The sequence below is a fragment of the Corapipo altera genome, unplaced genomic scaffold (genome assembly GCF_003945725.1).
Source record: "Corapipo altera isolate COAL_440 unplaced genomic scaffold, ASM394572v1 46, whole genome shotgun sequence".
In the NCBI taxonomy this organism is placed as follows: Eukaryota; Metazoa; Chordata; class Aves; order Passeriformes; family Pipridae; genus Corapipo; species Corapipo altera.
In genome coordinates, this window is record NW_020884883.1 from 14,780,377 (window position 1) to 14,793,428 (window position 13,052).

The following is a 13,052-nucleotide window of genomic DNA, read 5'->3' on the forward strand; positions in this document are numbered from 1 at the left end:
TATTTACCTGCCATTTTTTTCTCTCTGTCCTTTTTGTCTTAAGCTTTTTATTTGGCTGAAAATAAAGTGAAAAGCACATTTCCGTTTTCCTTCATGACATACACATAGAAAAATAATGAAACAATGCAAGGACATTTTTTCACAGCTTATTGAACTTTGAAAAATTTGTAACCAGTCCTAAATAAATAGAGACTCATGTCCTATCATTTAATGATTAAATGATTTTCATGACACCTGTGTATTTTTACCTTTCTTCCAGTACTTAGAAAAAAAAATTACCATAGGCTTATATCCACAAAGAATTAAGTTGTTTCTTTACATCTTTATAGAGCAGCTACTGCTGAAATACTTTTATAAATGAGACCATTTTATAAAATAGCATCTTAGAGGAGGCTCTTCTGTTTAGGTAGCTGGGAATGCAGGCAGACTTAACCCACTTGGTATTATGTTTGGAACTTTTATATATATATTTTGATTTCTGTTTACAGCTTTTTTTATTAGCGTATCTTTTTTTCAGTGCACAGGTTTGTGGAGCAAGCAGTTGTTCATTTGTTTTGTCAGTAATGGAAAGAAGACTTGAACAGCTGATGACAGGTAATTTGGGCTGATGTTCAAGTTCTTATAATAGAACTGTGTAGAAAGCTATCACTTTATCTTACAGTGTCTGTATATGTGTGACAAGACTTTCAGAACAGAAGAAGAAATTTGCACTTCACAGGGTAAATAATAAAACATGAGAAAATAGACAGTGGTGTTAAGAATGGCGTGTAGAAAAACTACACTAGGAAGCCATTTCTGGTGCACAACAAGGTGTTTTGCTGGTTGTATGCTGTTGGAAGTTTTGATAAGGGTTTGTGACTGTCATGTGTTGGCACCTCTTCTATCAGTTTTTAATACAAATCTGGAGCATGCTCAGAATATTTTTTTTTTAATTGGAAAATGAGTAACATTGCCTAACTATAAGGTTTCAGGAATATCTAGGCAAATTTAGTTTGGTTGCATTTTGTCCATTTGGAGCCTCATTTCCCCTTGTCATTCACTCTCTGGAGATTTCTCTTCTGAAAAGAGAAATCTGGCAGTTCTTTGACAGCTCATGAATGTTTCCAGTAAATCATCCCCACATGTTCATGGCTGTCCGTTGTTCTACACGTACTTGCATGCAGGAATTTGTATTTCTGTCATCCCTCAAGGGAAACTGTTCCTCCACGGTTTCCTGTAAATTGCATTTGTAGTAATTACAGTTGTCCTCTACTTCTACCTTTCCTGACCTTGAAAGGACCTTTTGTGTACCTATCCCTGCCCTCTGCTGCTTTTCTCTGTCACTGGCAACCCTCTCACTGCCTGTCCTACCCAGAGTTCAGGGAGTTCCCTGTTACCTCCACTACAGCAGTATTTGGCTCCCTGCTGCCACTTTTTAATTCGTTCTGTCAGATTTCCTACCACTGCTGGCTTCAAAAGTTTATTTGCTGTAGGCAACAGAGAGTCCACATATGGAGTGCCTGGAGATGCTGTCCTGGCTGCTGCCCATGCCTTCTGTTAGTGTGTGTCTCCAGTTGTTCAGTTGCTTCTTAACTTGCTCATGAAGCTGTGAAAAAGCCCTTTTTCCGTAGATATCCTCGTACATTTGCATTGCAGATGGAATGTCGGTCATTGCTTGTGATGAGTAACTCAGTGGTTTTGCTTAACATCACAAAAAAATTAAAAAAGAAAATATGTTATGAAGAGTTCAGGTGATAGTACAATCATCAGGAGCCATATGCCACACAAGAATGGCAAAAGCTATTTGTTTCAGCCAGAGACCATGTAGCATATTCCTTATCATTATTTAATAGGAGGTAATTATTAAGTATTTGGATACACAGAAATATATTCTGTAGCTAGTCATGGCACTTGAAAGCTTGCCACTTGCATAGTGAAACAACCTCAGGATATATATTGGTACTCATGAATTACTTATTAACTCTGCTCTTTTCTGTGTCTTCTGCTTTCCAATTTAAGTGGTTTTGGCCTTATTGTGCTACATGGTGGGACTTAAAGGTCATTTTACAACCTGTTGATTCCCTAGTTGTCACTACACTCCTTCTGGTATTGTGTCTTCATGGTGGCACTTGGATTAAGACAGGATGATACAGCTTAATGACCTAGAATGGGAATGTGGTTCTTGGAATGCAAAATAGAGAAGAAAAGCTTCACATAAGTTAATGAAAAATTGAGGAGACAAAATAAAAAGATACAAATAAAGGCAAGGGGGAAAGGTAAGGCAATGCATAAATGGCAAATAGACAAGTCAATAATTAATGACAATAAAAAAATGACTACCTGAAAAGTGCAAGGCATAGCTTTTATTTTGTGAAGGATATTCTCATTGGCCACTGTAAATTAAAAAAAGAAAAAGAAGAGTTCTTGGATGATTTTTGTCCTTGGTAATCTTGAGCATTCTGTTTCCTCCCATAGCAAGAATTTGTCAATATTCAGACAAATAGGCTGAACAGTACAAATATTGAAGGTTTTCCTTCTAAGTATAAAGAAAATTTAAAACTACCTAAATACATTTATTTTTTGATGTATTGCAGTTGACTTGAACTGTTGTTTATATCTAATCTTCAGCAAATGTCCTCTTGATTTTAAATCCACATAAAGCAACCTCTGAAATTAAACAACCCTGTATTTCAGTCCCTGTAAATTGCACTATACAATTAATAATACATCCAGTGTATTATTTTTGAGGAATAGAGAGTCAGTTATATATTTTTCGTGAGCTGTGTTGGGATTTAGCCACCTACCTTCCATTCACATTAATGGGACTCACGCAGATAAATTACCCTCAACAACAGAAGTTTTCACCCTTCGGTCTCAAGCCAGGCCTTCAATTACAACCCAGAGAACCAAACACACCCTGCAGTTATGAAAGATGTATGCCTGGGCATTCAGCATAAAGAGGGAAATATCAAAATAAGGTTATTTGGCAGGAACTGGGAAAAAATGTTATTTTATAAACGGCAGACAGGACAGATGGAACTAAAAGTCATGCAGCTGAGAGAAGGATCAAAGAAGAACAACTATTTCCTTGATGCAGAGAAGAGAAAGCAACAACAAAGTGTGCAGTACAGAGTGTGCTCCTGACATGGCTGGGTCAGCCAGCAGCTTAGAGAGACTTCTGAGCAGGGTAAAAGGGACTGGAGTCAGACAGAGGGAGATGCATCAATATTCTGAAAAGACAGAAAGACAAAATGTGGTTTTTAAAGCCTTCCCTGTGAAGTTGTCAGCTCTTAGCCTTTCCTTATGATTATGAAATATATTAAATTGTTTTAATATTAAGGTGCTATTGCTAGTCAGTCTGATATTTATTTTCTAAAGGAAAATGCAAATAATCTAGTGAACGACACTTTGAGAAAAACAAACCCTCAGGCTAGAGAACTAGATTATTTGCATGTATTTGGGAGGGTAGAGTGAAATGGAAAGAAAGACAGACAGAGAGAACAAGGGAGAAAGACAAATACAATTTAAATCAATCCTATGACTTTTGTAGCCTGAGATTTTCAATTCTGGAGTTGTATTTTTGTTAAAGAGTCTTATTGTTTTCAATCTTTAGCTTTTATTTAAAAATAAAATAAAATTACATTAGAAATTGTGTTAGAGAACCGAGCAGACTGGCAAATCTCCGGGTTTTTCAGATGTTCAGTTACTGTCCAGGACATGTAACCCAGGACTCAGGTCTGGACATACTAACCCAGATGTCACAATGTGCTTGTGCTCCATGTGATGTGAGTCAGCCTCTCTAAAGCCCTGTGGTGAAATCCAGGACACCTTCCCCCACTGTCTGCCTGGCAATCTTTCCACACGGGAAGGGCTGTGAAGCTGGGATCTTCTAGTTTTTTAAATGTATATTACCAGGAAACGGCAAGATGGTGTCTTTAGTCTCTGAGATTAAATGTGTTTAGAAATGGTCCCTAGAGAACTGTTTCCTTAAGATATATGTTTTAGCCAGTGCTTCACAGCTATGTGTTTTTGGAGAGAAAGAGGACTTTTTAAATGGATTTTTTACATTTTTTTTCTCAACCCGATGCTATTCAAAAGATGAATAAAAGCTTGAGTGCAGTTACTTCATCCTGTTCCAGAATATCGTTTTATTTTTATTTAATGTATTTAGGTTGGTGGATAGGTAAATGATTGTAATGTGAACCTGTTTCTCATTGATGAATGTGTCTAGAAGAATAAAGGAAGAGAGGGCAAGAGGAATAGATATTAAAGTGAACAATATATTTCAGTGTCTCTCTTGCTGTTCCATTAACAGTGCCCATGAGAAGACCCATCTTACATTTCATAGCCGTTCTTTTTTTCTCCCATTTCCTCTTCCCTCTTGAGCATCATTTATAGAAAAAGTATATCCCTAATATTTTCTATAGTCTTTGACTTGACAATTCATTATTTGACACAAACTAAATTTTTTTTTGGTGTTTCTAGAGTCTTAGGTGTATTTTTACTGTATGTGGGCTTGAAGCACAAATTATATATTCATTGATAGCAATACATTTTACAGCTTAAAGCTTGCTTCCTTCTGCCAGTGCTCCTTTTAAATAACTCATGGATTATTCAGGTAAAATAATAATTATCTCCCAAGGATTCAAATAAAAATAATCTGTACTGACTGTCACTGCTTTATCATAATGTTGGATAACAGGATAAGTTCAAATGAACATTTTTAGTTTCCTTCTGTCTTGGTAATTTGCAGCTAAGATTACATTTCTGTGATTTTCATCTCCCATGGCTCAAGAATTCTGACATTTCTCCCTGCCTCCTGTGTAACCCCCCCGACTCATTCATGTACTTCTTAGGCTAAAATTAATATAAAATGAATACAAATTGAACCGCAAGACTGTTCAAGACCATTTGGTATTTGAAGGAAAAGCGCTTCTCACATATCTGCATTGTTACTGAAAGAACAGGAAGAATTTCTGCTGAATCAATAATGGTTGGAGCAGATTCAAGTGTGGTTTTAGCAGAATGGTGAGGGAAAAATTCCCTGGTGATTCCTCCTCAGAGCTCGCATTATCTGGGAGCCCCCTCTTGCAAAGAGTGGTGGAGTACCATTGACATGCAACCTTCCTCTCTAGGAGGAAGTATTTTGCAACAGCACTGTTTTCAAGGTTCTGTTATACGTATGTGCATCATTATCTGTGGGTGAGCTTGGAAAATCCAAACCCCACAAATTTCTGCTCATTCTGTTTCAGATACTTCGCAGTTTTGTGGGTGTTTGTACCAAAGTGGTGTGACGCCTTGTTAGCAATGAAGTAGCTTCCTGCTAAGATTTATACTGAGTCTGGAATCCAAATTACATGCTGAGGATGTGTGACTCAGTTCCAGTACTGTGTCCTAAGCTGGTGTCATATGGCAGTTTGCTGTTATGGAAATTACCTCAGACTGGTGATAATGTTAAATGTCTGCTCATCTGTTCAACTTATGTGGGAATTTCTTTGTTCCCAAAACCAAGAATGTGCAGAGGAAGAAGAACAAACCAAGTCTGCTTAACACTTCTCACTAACACTGAATATGCTACTGTGTGGGTGACAGTCAGTGTAAGTCATTTGAAAAGAGGAGCTTGAAAGCAGGTTTCAATAAATTCAGTTATCATTTTTCTAACAGTGTTTTATGACTTTTTGCCAGCTGCAATAGGTAGAATATCATCTGGGAATACTGCAACTTATAATTTTTCACTGATGCTGTATCAGTGGAAGATGGACCTTGCCCAACGTTGTGCATAGAGAGCTGTGAAATGTGGCAATGGAATCTCTCTCAGAAACAGTTTTTGTTGCTGAATATGTATGCTGAAAATCAATTATGTGTAGATTGACTGTGAGAGAGACAAGCTGTTCTGTTGATTTAGGCATGACCTGTGTGATGACGCTTCATCTCCCACTGAACTAAATATTCTCTCAAATGACATATTAATGGGAGGGCATCCAAAATACTTTCTAGGCAAATGAATGTGTAATAGCTGGATGGTTTATTTGGTTTTTCAGTAATCCTTAGAGGATCAGAAAGGATCAGGATTTATTTAGTAAGTTATAGTGTGTAGTTACCTGTGTTAAAGTGTCTTGAAATATAGTAGGTTTAATTGCAGATCTGTTCTGTTCTTTTCTTATTTTGCCACATTTGTAAAGCACTGTGGAAAATGTCAGCCAACTTTTCATGGCATGGTAGGAGCGCAGGTGGGGGATGTTTAAGAAATAGGCTTGTAAAAGAGATGGTGAAACAAATTACCCAATAATCCTTCCTGCTACTCTTAGGACTATTCAAGTCTTTCATCCCACATCAAATTCCTTCTATTCAAAATTTAGCATAAAGAGCATAACACATTTCTCCATAGGTGAAATAAAACTTACCTCATGAGCCTAGCTACATAACTCCATTTAATACATGAAATGTATTTTGGGATATCGTCTCTTTACTTGAACATATTGTCCTGAGACAGAAACTTCTCATACAATACTATACAGATTTTAGCTCTGTACATGTCTGGTCAAATGTCCTCAGCATATGCTCACTCTCTGCAGCTGGAAAAGTGAGCCACAGGTGTTACACTTTAATAAAGGCTGGTTTTTCTCCATCTGGTTTCCTAATATACAGATTGGGGTTTTTATCCCTTCATGAGCAGGAATGAGTCCCTTTGATGCTACTGTATGTTCTGCATGGAGGAGAAAAGGAAATTGAGTTTCACTGAATGTTGGGTTTGGTTTGGATCACATCTCCGCTGGGGAAAATTGAACAGTTTCTGAAGCATTTCAGAATTTTGCCTCGGAAATTTCACTTTTGTAGACCAACAGTGATACTGCTATGTGTCCCACTGGCATCAATAGTGGACCAAAATGATTCCTGTCTATGATACAGTTAGGAAATCAGCACAATACTTAAAAACCAAATATGTCACTCAAGCAAAATGATTAAGTCTAAATTCTGTAGAATTCAAGAAAACCTCTGCAAGGCTGCTTGTCATCAGATTTGTCCCAGCTGTTACAGATTTTTTGGGAAAACCTTCCCTCAGACACTCAGAGTTCTAACACTGGGAATGCACAGCAGGATCACATATTTACTATGTTTACTACCTAGGAGATGTCTCTCCTGGTTAATTCAGAAAAACACCATTCATACATGTAGGGTCAAACTAGAGCTCAGTTTGTTGCATGAATTTAGCTGATTTGTACTGAGTTTTACTAAAACTTGTGCAACAATGTAAGGGCATGACAGGAAGAATACACTGAATTAATTCATTTTTTCACAATGGCAGACAACTGGATAGTCTGTGGAGAAGGCAGATCATAGGATTTTCCTCCCACTGACTTGTAAGTCTTAGACACTGCGGTGTAAGTCTTGGCTTCTTTCCTTTTGTTTTCGTGTATATGACTTAGCTCTTACAGGCAGACTGCTTGCCAGATATCTGGATATTCTTGGAACATAGAAGCTGTCTGCCTCCTCTCCCACAGGCTGGGGATAGTCTAATCCTTAGCTGCTGTAATTAATGGCCAAATCCTTCAATGGCTGACTAGGCAGAGGAAGAGGTAGAGGTCTGTACTCAGAAATGTGCTCAGGTTCTGCATATGTCTCACAGGAATGCCAAGTGCAGTTCTGAGATATCCTCACAGAATCACAGAATAACAGAATGGGTGGAAGGGAACACAGTGGGTCATTTGATCCAACCTCCCTGCTCAAGTAGGCTCATCCTAGATCACATGGCATAGGCTGTGCCCAAACAATTTTGAATATCTCCAGTGAGAGAGACTCCAAGCTTCCCTGGGCAATCTGTTCCAGTGCTCAGTCACCTGCAGAGTAAAGAGGTTCTTCCTCATGTTCAGGTGGACCTTCCTGTGCATCAGTTTCTACCCATTGCTGCTCATCCTTCCTTGCTGGCAGACCCTGTGCGTTGGCTCTGATATCCCTGTGTGTGATAACTCTCCCAGCTCTGAACCATATCTGGAAGGACTAACTCTCCTCCTTGGTGTTCGTAGAGATATCTGGAGGTTTCAGCTAACACTAGCACTTTACCTGTCTCTGGGCACCTGACTTTAAGCTGGGAATGTGCTGAGCCTCACTATGTAGACCCTCTGTTAAATGCCTGCCATGTGGCAGGAGACCATCCATCATTAGTTATGTTTTACGACATATTTACCCTCATTTTCTATACCGTCATTTCTGGTGCTCCAATCTATAATCAATGCTGTCCAGAATATCAGTAGCATGTGGAAGCATCTTTGAGAACCTGGACATAAAAATGCCTACCAATCCTTGGATTTCGAAGGGAGTCTTTCCACCGTTTGTCACTTACCACTCACTTAGTTTTTCACTGTGAGCTGTGTCTCTACATGAAATGTGAGCCATAGCTATAAATCAGATGTCAGTAAAAAAGTGGATTATCCCTCCTTCAGCATCCCTTATTGTGATTCAATTTTCGTACATGATAGAGTGCTATTCAACAAGTGGCACTGTCACTGGCCAGCATTTGATTTAAAAAACCAATATGAAACCATAAACTAGAGAGGTACTTGGTCAAACAATTAATCAGTAGGTAGATGAAGCCAGTAATACAAACATGCTGTAAGCTGAGAGTAATACAAGAAAGCAGATCTGTGTTTGAAGTCTACAATCTTGATTTGCATGGGTGCAGTAAAGAAGGCTATTTCTGAAAGGAATAGATATTAAAGGTGTTGAGAGAAAAGAGAATAAAGGTGCTGAGAGAAAATAGAAGCATTTTTAAAAGAAAAAGGACTGGGTATGTGTGATCATTTTTACTTCTTTAATCTGATGATAAGAAATGTAGTATTTGGCTTGTCAGCATTTAATCTCAAAATTTGTTTAAAGGATTCGGGAACAAAATCTCACATGAACAAGAGCAGCTTCTGCTTAAGTAGGGTGTTGCTTTTCCAGTTGTTTTAACAGGCAATATGCAATATGCAATATCAGAGGTCAATAGAGTTTGCTGTAATTATCAGGAGAAAATAGGGTTCATGGTGAGTTGAGACAACAGAAATCTTTTAATATCCACAATGCTATTTAATGTTTGACAAAAGATTCTGTATACACACGTGTGTACATGTGCACACACACATAGACACATGAAAAAAGATATTGATAATATGTTTTGAACAAAAACATTTCCTGCATGTATGACTTCCCAGTATATTTAGGAAAGCTACAATAATCCAGTGGAAAAAAGCAAAAAGAGAGGAAAAAAGGCTTTCTTTTGGATAAGTGAAGCTAATTGTAGGAACTTTCAGTTCACACCATGAATCCTGCATGTTATATGGCAAAACTGTTGTCAGACTGAGAAATAGTGTCAGTTCCTGACATTACTCAAGCCTGTGACAAACTTCCCATTGGTTTTCATGAAGCAAAAATTACATCCATTATGTTTTTCACTTGGCAAAATACACATACAGCAAAATAAGCTTTCAGAACCCTAGTCCCTCTCCTTTTGATTATCATTACTTTACCTTATTGTAGTGAAATCTTTAAACAATGTGTTACTCTTCATCTCAAAAGGAAAAATTTGTATGTGTTTCTTTAGAATAAATAAATTTTCTTGCAAAAAATGATGGGTAGGGATCCTGAAGGTAAAGAGTTTTCTCTGAAACCTAGCTCAGTATTAAGTAGATGGTGGTTTGGAATATCCAGTAAAGCTATTTTCAGAATTTCTTGGGGACAGATTCTGTTCTTAATAAATCTTATCAAGTCTCTTTGATGATAGTATTTTTTTTTTCCTTTATTGATACTGAAGCCTTTCAAATATAATAGTTACAAATACAGGTTTATTCTGTGACCTCCTTTGCTGGTTTGGCAAAACGTATTATAGAGGCAAATTTAAGAAGCCAGTTTTTAGTAGATGAGAGAGGTTTTTATTGTTTAGAAAATACAATATGGTCAATACTGTTAAGAAGTAAACGTGTGTCTAAATTGAGAACTCAGCATAATTGGAATACTACAGATTTCTCAGGGAAAGCTGATCCCACACCTGGTGTGATCAGAAGCTGTGGTCAAATACTTGATGAAATTCTCAGCTGGTTTAAGTAGATGTAATGACCCTGACTTCAACAGATAGCTGGCACAGAGGAGAATCTAATTTGTTAACTTTCTGAAAGCAACCATTTTATTTGTTCTTCAGCTCTGAGCATTTATGTTCCAGCTGGTCTCAAAAATCACATAACTGAAAGTTGTAAAGACATGTTGGGGGGGGGGTGTGTAGAAAGTGGCAGGAAATTTGGCAGGAAAAGAGACACAGAAAACTTGAAGCAGAAACTATAGTAACCTGAATTACTTGTTGGAGGAAGCATGCAGCATATTTTGCCAGTGGCACCTGGAGAAACAGGGTTTCACCTCAGCAGTGATGTCTTGCAGTGAGAGAAACAATTCTCTCCCTAGATTTGACATGTGTGAGATGGCAGCTCAGACAGCACCCACAGATGGTGCTCTTTAAAAAATCCCAATAAAAGAATGACAGGGACAAACTGGAGCAAGTCCAGTGTAGGACACTGTTGGTCTGGCTGGAGCATGAGGAGTGTCTAAGGGAGATGTGTGTGTTCAGAGGAGGCTCTGGAACATCCTCAGAGATGCATAGAGAGAAAGTGAAGTGCAAAGTTCAAAAGCTGGAACTCAGGACATTCAGAATAGATATGAGGAATGTTTTTTTTCCACCATGGGGGCTGCCAAAGTCTGGAAAAGAGGTTGTTGATGCTCTCTAGAGATATTAAAAACTCAACAGGACAAAGTCCTGCAACCAGATCTGATGTGCCTTTGCTCACAGCAAAGATGACCTCCAGAGGTCACTCCCAGTCTGAATTATTCTGTGTTTCTGTGGTACTGCTCAGTTTACTTAAATTATTCTCTTTATTTTCAAAGAGATGTGACAATTTCCGAAATGGATCCAGCTGTTGATTATATGCTTCAGGGGGCAACGTTAATGGAGGAGATGCGGCCCTTTTAGCCCCCTGGTAAACTCAGGCCTCAGTTTTTATTATTTTCTACCTTCAGCTATTGTGGAGCGTTACTGAGCTCATAAAGCAGCTGCTGAGAGTGGTGCGAAAAGTAATTGCTGCATATACTTCATACAGCTTATAAAATGATTTGGAAATTACTGTAGGGAAGTGAGCTGCTATGTTTTTATCACTACAGAAAACCTCAAGATGGCAGATCACTAGATAACTATATGTATATACATATATAAATATGTATATACATATATAAATATACATATGGATCCCAACTGTTAAGATAATTCATGCTATCTTAGAATCTGGCCTTAAAATTTGTCCACAGCCAATTTTTTTCCAGAAGTAATGCTAGTGCTACAATGATAACCTGAGTAAGATGGTGCTCCAGATGACATACCTGGCTGTTAAGATGGTTGTGAGGGAAAACTGAACAAGAACTTCAAAGTGAAATTCATAAGTATCAAGAAAACACAAGCATCTCAAGGCATCCACTAAAATACTAATGTATAAAGAGGTACAAAAGGCAGGAATGGTGATAAAGGTAATGCTGCTGCAGGAAAGATGCATGTTAGTGTATAAACGGTGTAAGAAGGAGCCTCTACTCTCCTAAATTCAGACTCTGCACATGGGTTTAATTAATTTCTTCCAAGATCATAGTAAGAGTCCTTTAGGCATCCTGCTTGCCTCAGCTTCTATTTCTTTCCCCTACTTTTTAGACAAGAATGTCCATATATCTCACAGGGTGGGCCTAGACTTTTATTAATTAAGCTTTCAAGACATTTGAAGATGAAAAAATAAAGTATTATTATCAAGGATTATTTAAACTATGTTTTTGTGAGTTTGTAATACAGTCCAACTGAGAACTACATGCCAAAGCCTTAGTAAGAAAAGACAACTGGTGGGTTCTCAGCCAGTATGATGTCAAATTAAAATTATGCTTCACAACAGTAAATTCAGTGCCGGTAAATCCGTATGGATTAAATGTAGGAAACTGAAAAAATAAGCCTTTACTTTTCTCATCCAGATCATTTGTCTTTCTGTCAGGGTTATATTTTCAAAAAATCAAACCTGAAATCGGTATGTTGGGATGTAAACAACTGCATGGGGAAAAATGTCAGTACTTAGCAGCAGTGAGGTTTGTCCAAGGATTACCACAGTGAATAAAACCAACTTCCCTTTTAAAAGCTGAGTGTACTATTTTAGGAATGTGACCCCTTTTCATGAATAAATGACGTGGTGACATTTACAGATAAAGCAAGATTTAACTGCTATGAAAGGAGATGACAAATGTCAGGATGTCAGTAATGATCTGTGAACATAATGGTCTCTCACCAGAGCACTGAGTAGATATATAATGTAACTATTGCCTGCTAATGCTGCCATGGAAGAAGAAAAGAAAAGCAATATAAGGAAAATCAAAAACCTCTCTGGAACCAACCTTAAAGCCTGATTGATAGGCATTGGCACAACTTAGCTAATAAATTATGCTGCTAATGACTTGGAGTTTTTACCTTGTGCATATTACTATTCCATACTGTGAAATTCTTGTATAAGTTACAACTGTATTGTGTCAGAGGATAAAGTGTTGGCCATCAAAATGGCTTTTTGACAGTTTCTTTATCCCTGTTGTACTTCTGGGATAGTAGTTGGCTGCTGTGAAAGGTTTACTGGAGTGGAGTGGGTTTACTGCAGCCAGAGCTGGTTCATGGAGCCCTGGTCATAGCAGAGCAGAGTAAGGTTCTTCCTTGGCAGAATCTTGGGATTCTGGGAAAGATCATACAACCATAGAATCATAGAATGGTTTGAGTTGAAAGGGACCTTAAAAATCATCTAATTCCACCCCCCTCCCCTCGATGGACAGGGATGCCTTCCATGTGACCAGGTTCCTCAAAGCCCCATCCAACCTGGCCTTGAACACTTCCAGGCATGAGACATCCACAACTAGTCTGGGCAACCTGTTCCAGTGCCTCACTACTCTCACAGTACAGAATTTCTCCCTAACATCTATTCTAAATCTCTTTCAGTTTAAATCTGTCCCCCTTGTCCTATCATTATCAGCCCATAAAGATCATT

The 13,052-nt window shown here is 38.1% G+C and overlaps 1 protein-coding gene across 1 annotated transcript in view; it reads left to right on the forward strand.

Annotated features, from left to right (window-relative positions):
- The window catches only part of TDRD15 (tudor domain containing 15), a 160,146-nt gene that overhangs the window by 83,379 nt on the left and 63,715 nt on the right, over positions 1 to 13,052 (forward strand). The window contains exon 6 of the transcript XR_003527320.1: positions 518 to 594. The gene's annotated coding sequence lies outside the window, so the exon portion shown is untranslated. The remainder of the gene's footprint in view (positions 1 to 517; positions 595 to 13,052) is intronic.